Source organism: Lutra lutra, chromosome 4 (assembly GCF_902655055.1).
Source record: "Lutra lutra chromosome 4, mLutLut1.2, whole genome shotgun sequence".
Lineage (NCBI taxonomy): Eukaryota > Metazoa > Chordata > Mammalia > Carnivora > Mustelidae > Lutra > Lutra lutra.
The window spans coordinates 149,351,436-149,360,468 of record NC_062281.1 but is presented as its reverse complement, the minus strand read 5'-3'; the positions used below and the strand labels follow the sequence as shown (position 1 = coordinate 149,360,468).

At 38.7% G+C, this 9,033-nt stretch overlaps 1 protein-coding gene across 9 annotated transcripts in view; it reads left to right on the top strand.

The window, feature by feature from the left end:
* The first annotated feature begins 854 nt into the window (after positions 1-854).
* FGGY (FGGY carbohydrate kinase domain containing) overlaps positions 855-9,033 on the top strand; it is a 414,785-nt gene continuing 406,606 nt past the window's right edge. For 2 of the 9 annotated variants that reach the window (XM_047726128.1, XM_047726119.1), the window contains exon 1: positions 875-962. The gene's annotated coding sequence lies outside the window, so the exon portion shown is untranslated. Of the gene's footprint in view, positions 963-1,049; positions 1,194-9,033 lie in introns of those variants that run through there. The other 7 variants (XM_047726124.1, XM_047726127.1, XM_047726121.1 and 4 more) reach the window with 7 other exon arrangements.

Sequence of the window (9,033 nt, the reverse complement as noted above, 5' to 3'; positions counted from 1 at the left end):
GTAAATAGGCCAGTTCAGCTATTACCTGGGCTTACCTCTTATATCTGCTGTATCCTTGAAAACTCCCTTCCATTTACCTGGCCTCAGTTTACTTTTCTGGGAAAGCAAAGGGTTTGGATCCAGGGACTTGCTAAACTATCTTCCAGATCTCCGGTCCCATCAGCCTGGGAACCTGCCTTTTCAAGGGAAACAGCTTAGATTGGAGCCCAGGTTGGAATTCTTCCTCTGGTTCCCTAGTAACTCGCTGTGTGTTTCAGAACAAGCTAAAAACGTTTCTGACTCTTTGCATCTGTAGATAGGGACAGATACTACCTAATTTATAGGAAAGGCAAGCATCGTGAGGATTAAATGAGGTGGATGTGCCCAGGGCCCACAGATTGTAATATGGACAAAGGCAGGACCTATCTGCTTTGTAGATCTGAAGACTGTGATCGCACTTCAGAGGGCTGGCCACAGGATTAGATGGGTAAATTCATGTAAAGTATCAGAAACAAGACCTGGCATAAAATAAGCATTCAACAAATATTATTTTTATTAATTACATCCGCCTAAAACAGTCCTGGAGTTCAGCAAATGGTCAAGAAGTGGTCATAGGATACACACTCGACACGCACAAACACACATACACACACACAGACACACGCGCAACAGAGGCTACAGAGTTGGCGCGGGTCAGCTCGGTGCCTTTAAAAGTACTAGAGGTGGGAGGAGCCACGGAGAGGCTGCAGTCCACGCCCCCAGCCGGCGGAGCCAGGCCGGGGGCGGGCACGAGGGCCAATCGCCGGAACCGTTCAAAGGGCCAATCAGGGCGCGTTTTACAAGGGTCGCGCCCGGCGGAGGCGGGGCCGGGGGGCGGGGCACAGCCGCAGTCGCCCTCGGGGACCGCCCAACCCCGCGCGGTGCAGCTTGGTGCGGCCACCAGCAGAGCCCCGCTAGCTAAAATGTAATTTCAGATTGGACAAGTAAGTGACCCTCCTCCCAGTCCCACGTGTGCAGCAGGGGCTTTTGCAGGCGCGCAGGCTGGTAGCGCCCATGTGCTCCAGCCCGAGAGCGCATCGGGCCCCAGCCTCCCTCCCCTTTCCCGCAGTCGCCGCCTCTTCCTGCTCGCCCTCCGCCTCCGGCCGCTAAAGTCTCGTGCCAGCCCAGCCTCGGCCTCCCGAGACGAAGTAGAGTTCCCCTGTGTCCTTTCCTGGGTGAGGCTTCCGGCCACTCACGGGAAGGGTCGGCCTCTACTGCATCCCCAGGGCTGCGTATGAGATGTCGGGAACCCGGGGTTCTCTGCCATTCCTGACCAGTTAACTGTGTTCGCTCCCCCCTTTCCTCACTCCTATCCGCGGGGCCCTTGTTTTAGGATATTTTTTCCCAGGCAGTTTGGAACTTTTAATAAAAATCTGGCTACCTAAAGGATTTTTAAAGGCCAGTGCTGCTTGTAACTTCAAACGCTTTCCGCAGCTTGTGGTAATGTTTGAGGTGCATTTTAGTTTAGATGGTGTAACGCTGTTTGGTTACAGTTATCCTGGGTAGGAAAGGTCTAGGCTTATCTTTCCCTTTTAATTCATTTCCCTTCTTTGAAGTATTGACAAGATGCAAAAATGGTGAATTTCCCTAATCATTGGCTCTTCTCCATGAAAGCACTTCTCAAGTCTTAACTAATTTCGTCCCTAAATTAAAGGGTCAGTCATTACCAAGATATGGAAGGGCATTAGGTTAATTTTTTAAAAAAATAGGAGATCTGGAGGGAGGAAGTGATTACACTTTTGAATTGCAAATTAGTAAGAAAGAAGGCACGTCTTCTCTAGGTTTGTGACTCTTCCACAGATGGTACAGTTATGCTTTGTTTTGCTTGCGTTTCTCCTTTTTTTAAAATGATCCACCAAACATATATCCTGATTTTTTTTTTTTTTTTAACTTTTTATGTTGCCGGCTGGGTCTTGCAGCCTTCTGGCTGCCTCCTGGTCTTCTGGGAGTCTCCTGTTAATGAGGCTCTCTGCCTGGCTCTTGGCCTGATGTCACTGGCCTGGCTCTTGGTGGGATCAGCTGAGGAGGACCTGCTTGTGGGAGGCCCAGAGGACTGTTGATTAAGGATGATGGGGAACAGACCAGAGAGGGTGAGAAGGGCCTGGAGATTGATTTTGAGGGGAAGGGAGCGCCTCCCTTGCTGGATTTGGAAATCAAAACATGTGTATTGGGAGAAGGGAATAACCCTGAGGGTGGAGATCTTTGTCTTTCTGGATGAAATTAAGAAGTTTACTGGGAGGAGACTGGGCCTTCTTCCAGGCTGTGTTAATTTTTGCTGTGGGCCTTGTCTTTTCCTGGAATCTGGTTCCGTTTCCCTAACCTTTCACTTAGTTCAAATCACAGTCAATTACCAGCTGGTTTTGAAAACCGTTTGAGGTAATGAATCTTGCCCAGCCAGAGTGGGGACCCATGGCCTCCTGCCAGGGGATTTGAAATAATCATTTTACCAGCATGTACTACAATTATTTGACCTCCCTTGCCCATCTCTTTATAAGAAGAAATACAGGATCAACCCAGGTGGTGATGTAAGGGGTCATCCAAACCTGTTCCTTCCTTCCTTCATTCATTTGTTCACTAATCTTGTGCTATGTATTCTGAGCCTGGTACTGTGGCAGGTTCTGGGAAAGGAAAGATGAGCAAGACTTGGTCTCCACTTTTAGTCTTTCACTCAGTCTGCTTCTATCTAATGTGATGAGGGAGATTATACCATACCAAGATGAGTGCCCGTTGTAAGGTATGCGGGAAATCCTCAGGAACTGGGAGAAGTGCAAATGGCCCAGTGTGAGGTTTTGTGGAAAACCTCCCTGGAGGAGATAATGCTGTGAGCAGAATTTCAAAGCCTCAGTTTGAGTGGGCTGGGAAATGACAAAAAGGAAGGGTATTATTTGACTTGGGAATAGCATGTGCAAAACTCTATAGCCTGGCCCATTGTTGACTAGTGTGGCTGAGTAAGTTAGGATGAGATGGGAAATCACCAGAAAGAAGGCTGGGGAAAGTGAAAAGGCCAGATCAGGGAGGGTCAGGTGAGGCATAGTAAGGGAGTTGTAGCATCGGGAGCAATCAGGAGCTGTCTGAAGTGACATGGATTTGTGTTTTAGAAAGTTAATTCTGGCTTCAGGGTGGAAAGGGAATTGGAGAGGTGCAGACTGGAAAGAGAATTTTATAATACAGATGAGAGATGGGTTAGGGTAATAGTTCTGGGACTAGACAGAGAAAGAGAGAGAGATGAGAATGCTGTTGACCCTAGAACACAGGGTTGAATACAGGTCTACTTCTAACGTGGATTTTTTACGTAGATATATTTACTCTTCCTTAGGATTTTTGTAACTTTCTTTTCTCAAACTAACTTTATGATAAGAATACAGTATATTATAGGTATAACATAAAACTTTGTGTTAATCGACTGCTCATGTTTTGGATAAGGTTTCTCATCAAAAGTAGGCTATTAGAAAGTTAAGTTTTGGGGGAGTCAAAAGTTATATACAGATTTTTGACATTGCAGGGGGTCATTGCTTCTAGCCCCTGCATGGTTCAAAGGTTGGCAGTGGAATGGTTAGGAATTAACTACTGGTTGAAGGTACGGTGTGGAGAAAGAATGTAGCAGTTACCCTACCATCCGGGACAAGCCATTCCCAGCTGGGGCTTTTTCAACAGCTTTACTGAGGTGTGCTTGACATACAGTAAACTGTGTATATTTAAAGTGTCTAACACGAGATGTTTTGACATACGTAGGTATCTGTGAAACCATCATCACAATTAAGATAAAGAACACTTTTAATACCCATACAGATTTCTCATGCTCCTTCGTAATCCCTCCCTCCCTGGTTATTTCATACCCGATACCCCTCAGGAGCAGTGATCTGCTTTTTGCCACTAGACATTACTTAATACTATTTTAGGCATCATATCTGTGGCGTCATACAATATACATCTCTTTTTGCGTGGTGGCTTTTCATCTTAGGACCCCATGGTGAGTGTGCACACAGAGTTCATTCCTTTGATACATTGTATGGCCGTATCGTAGTTTATTTACCTGTTGATGGGTTTTTGGATTATTAGCTGCTTTTTGGCTACTCTCAGTAAAGCTGCCATGACAGTTCATATACATGTCTTTGTGTGGGTGGGTGCTTTCATTTCTCTTGGTTAAATACCTAGAAGTGAAATGTCTAGTTCATATGGTAGGTATATGTTTAACTTTTTAAGAAACTGTATTTCTGACTCTTTTTTTTTTTTTTTAAGATTTTATTTATTTATCTGACAGAGATCATAAGTAAGCAGAGAGGCAGGCATTGAGAGAGGGGGAAGCAGGCTCCCCACTGAGCAGGGAGCCTGATGCGGGACTCAATTTTAGGACCCTGAGATCATGACCCAAGCTGAAGGCAGAGGCTTAACCCACTGAGCCAGCCAGGCACCCCTAAGAAACTATTTCTAAAGTGATGTGCCATTTTAATTCCCCTCAGTGGTATATGAAACTTGTGATTACTCCAGTACCTGGTGTGGTCCCTTTTTTTAATTTTAGCCATTCTAATAACGTGGAGTCCTCTTTTCAGGGGTTTTAATGTATATTCTCCTAATGACTGATTATTTTCAAGCTTCTTGTCATGTGCTTACTTGCCCATATATATTTCACATAATTTCTTGGGTGAGGTATTTGTGAAATCTTTTGTCCATTTGTTAAAAAAAAAAAAAAAAAGGTTCTTCGTTTTTCTTACTGAGTTTTGAGAGCTTTTGTATGTACTCATTACAAGTTCTTTATCTCACCTGTAATTTGCAAATATTTTCTCCGATGTTACGGCTTGGCTTTTCATTTTCTTAACAGTATCTTTTCACAAGCAGGGTCCTCAATTTTGGTGAAGCTTAATTTGTCAGTTTGTAATTTTGATGATGTCTGTTTTATCAATTTATTCTTTCATGGATCATGGTTTTGGTAATTGTGTCTAAGAAGTCATGACTAGCCTGAGCTCTCAAATATTTTCTTCTGTTTTTTTAAGAAGCTTCATTGTTTTTGTTTTACATTAAGTCCACAATCCATTTTGAGTTATTTTAAGTTAATCCGTAACACTAGATATGGAAAAAAGTTAATTTTTCCCCATATGTCATTATTCCAGCACCATTTGCTGAAAAGCCTATCCTTTCTTCATTGAATTGCCTTTGTGCCTTTGACTAAAATCAATTGACTACGCATACATATGGACCCATTTCTGAATGTTTTATTTTGTTGTTGTGATCTTTTCATCTATCTTAATCCCAATATCATAATCTTGATGACTGTAGCTTTGTAAAAAGTAGTGAAGTCAGGTAGAATAGATCCTTCATCTTCAAATGTTGTTTGGTGATTTCTAAGTCCATTACATTTCCATATTAATTTCACAAGTCATTTTGTCAATTTCCGTTTAGATTTTAATCGGAATTTCAGTGAAGTTACACCTTAATTTGGGGGCAAATTGACATCTTAAAGATTGAGTGTTCTGATGCAGGGATAGTATTTCTGTTTATTTACTTAGGTCTTAATTTTTCTCAGCACTGTCTTGCAGCTTTCATTAGCTAGGTCTTGCACATCTTTGTCAGGTTATCTGTAGGTATTTCATATTTCCTGATGCCATTGTAAATGTAATTATCTTTTAAAATTTAACTTCCAGTTTGTGGCTATTTGTATATTGATCACATATCCTGCAGTCTTGCTCAACTACTTGTCAGCTCTAAGAGCTTTTTACAGATGCCATCAGATTTTCTATGTAGGTGATCATGTTATTTGAAAATAACAGTTTATGTCTTCCTTTCAGTGTGGATGCCTACTGTTTCATTTTCTTGATATAGTGCACTGGCTAGAATCACTACTCTTGCAAGGAGGTGATGAGGACAGACACCTTGTCTTGTTTTTTGATCTTAGGGAGAAACATTTTTTCATCATTAACTATGGTGTATGGTATTAGTTGAACATATTTTTTGGATGTCTTTTAGGAAGGTTTAGGAAGTCCTGTCTATTCCTTCTTTGCTGAGACATTGTATTTTTTTTTTTTAATGAAGAATAAATGTTGTATATTGTTGGTTGCTTTTTTTTTTTCTTTTTTCTTTTTTGAAGATTTTATTTATTTATTCATTTGGCACTGAAAGAGGTCACAAGTAGCAGAGAGGCAGGCAGATAGAGAGGGGGAAGCAGGCTCCCTGCTGAGCAGGGATTCCCAAACCAGTACTCAATGCCAGGACCCTGAGATCATAACCCAAGCCGAAGGCAGAGGCTTAATCCACTGAGCCTCCCAGGTGCCCCAGTCGGGTTTTTTTTTTTTTTTTTTTTCTGTTAAGATCTTTTTAACCTCAACATGATGAGTTATGTTCATTGATTATTTATTTATTTATTTATTTAAAACGTATTCCTGAGATAAATCCCACTTGGTCAGGACCTTTTATCCTTTTTATGTTTAGTTGGCTTCTGTTTGCTAAAATTTTAAGAATTTCTGCATCCGTGTTAATGGTGAATATTGACATAGTTTTCTTTCCTTGTATTGTCTTTTAAGTTTTGTTATCAAGATCATTCTGGCCTCATAAAATAAGTTGGAAAATGTTTCCTCTAACTCAATTTTTTGGAAGAGTTTATATAGAATTGGTGTATTTCTTGCTTAAATGTTTGATGGAATTCACCTATGAAGCCATCTAGGCGAGGAGTTAGTTTGTTTATTTTTTTGTGGAGAAGAGGGAGTATTCAATTGATTTAATAATATAAGACTGTTGAGATCACCTTTTTCTCCTTGAGTGAGGTTTGATAGTTTCTGTATTTTAAGGAATTTGTACATATCTAAATTGCTCCTGATAATCCTTCATTAGCATTTTAATATCTATAGAATCTGTTGTGATTTCATCTCCCTTATTCCTAATGTTGTTATCTTCTCTCTTTATTTTCTTGATCATTTTGTCCAGAAATTTATTAATTTTATTCTCCAAAAAATAGCTTTTGGTTTTATTTATCTTTTATATTCTTTTTTTTTTAACTTACTGATTTCTCCTCTTTAATTTATTATTTCCTTTCTTCTGCTAACTTTGAGTTCCTTTTACTCTGCTCTAATTTCTTAAGGTGGATAATTAAGATTATTTATTTGAGATGACTTTTCTAATAGGCATTTGATGCTATAAATTTATTGTTTCAGGTGCATCCTATGACTTTTGCTACATGTTTATTTTCATTCAGTTAAAATACTTTCTGTTTTTTAAATGTCTTCTTTGATCCATGTATTAGGTAGAAGTGTATTACTCAGTTTCCAAATATTTGAGGACTTTACACTCATCTTTTTATTATGATTTATAATTCTGTTGTGGTCACAGAAGGTACTTTGGTATGATTTGAATCCTTTTATCTTCTTGAGACTTGTTTTATGGCCCAGAATGTGATGTGTCTTGGTAAATGTTTGATGTGTACTTGAAAAGAATGTGTGTTCTGCTCTTGTTGGGTAGAGTGCTTTTTACATATCAATTATGTCAGCCATATTGACTATGGTATATTACATCGTAACTTGCTGATTTTGTGTTACTTATTGTATCAGTTATTGAGATAATAGTATTAGAATCTCTGAGGATAATTGTGGATATATGCATTTCTCTTTGCAGTTCTATCAGATTTTGCTTTATATATTCTATGCACTGTTATTAGGTATGTTAATATTTAGGATTGTTGGGTTATCTTGGTGAATCATCCCCTTTATTATTTCTTAATTTCTGATAATATTCTTTACTCTGAAATCTACTTTGTCATATATATATACACACAATTATATATATAATATTTTTGCTCTGAAATCTACTTAGTATGATAATGATTAAGCTTTCTTTTGAATGCTATTTAATGGCATATCTTTTTCTTCTTTTTACTTTTAACTTGTGTGTTTCTTATGTGTAAAATGGGTTTCTTGTAGGCAGCATATAGTTATACTGGGTAACTAAGTAAGGCTTGATAATCTCTGTGTTTTAATTGGAGGTATTTAGACTATATTTGATATAATTATTCATATGGTTTGTTTTAAATACACCATCTAGCTTTTTTTTTCTTTTCTATTTGTTCCATCTGTTCTTTGTTCTTTTTATTCCCTTTTTCTCCCTTCTTTTGGATTAGTTTTTTTATAATTTCATTTTTTCCTCCTATATTGGCTTATTAGACATAACTTCTTCTGTTGGTATTATTTTAATGGTTGCTTTAGGGTTTATAGTATACATCTTTAATTTATTAGAGTCAACTTTCGAGTGAGAGTATACTACTTAACATATAATATAGGAACCCTATAACAGTATGTTTATAATTCTTGCCTCCTAGCCTTTGTGCTACTGTGTTTTATGTAGTACATTTTACTTACACATAAGTTTAAGCCCCACTATATGTGGTTATTATTTTAGTTTTAAGCAGTCAGTTATCTTTTTAAGACATTCAAGTAATTTTTAGAAAGTATATGTACCCACATAGTTACCCTTGTGGCTTTCATTCCATTTTATAGATCCAGATTTTCATGTGCTGACATTTCCCTCTCCGCTTCTTGTGGGGATTTCTGCTGGCGATGCATTTTTTCATCTTTTCTATGTCTGAATTAGTCTTTATTAAAGCTTTAGTTTTGAAAGTTTTTTTTCACAAGGTAGAGAATTTTAGATGTGAAGTTTTTTCTTTCAGTATTTCAAAGATCTTACTCTACTGTCTCATAGTTTAAATTATTATTTCTGATGAGAAATCTGTTGCCCTTCTCATATGTTTCTTTCTTTTGTGCATATTGTTGCCACCCTACTCTCAAGCTACTTTTAAGATTTTTATCATTGGTTTTGAACAGTTTGGATATGATTTTCTTGGGTTAGTTTTCTTCATATTTCTTGTGCTTAGGGTTCATTGATATTCTTGAATCTATGGGTTTATAGTTTTCATCAAATTTGGAAGATTTGTGGCCAATATATTTTCAAATATTGCTCCTGAAACCTTTGTTCTTTCCTTCAGGGATTCCCATTTCACATATATTATGCCATTTGAAGTTTTTCCACAGCTCACTG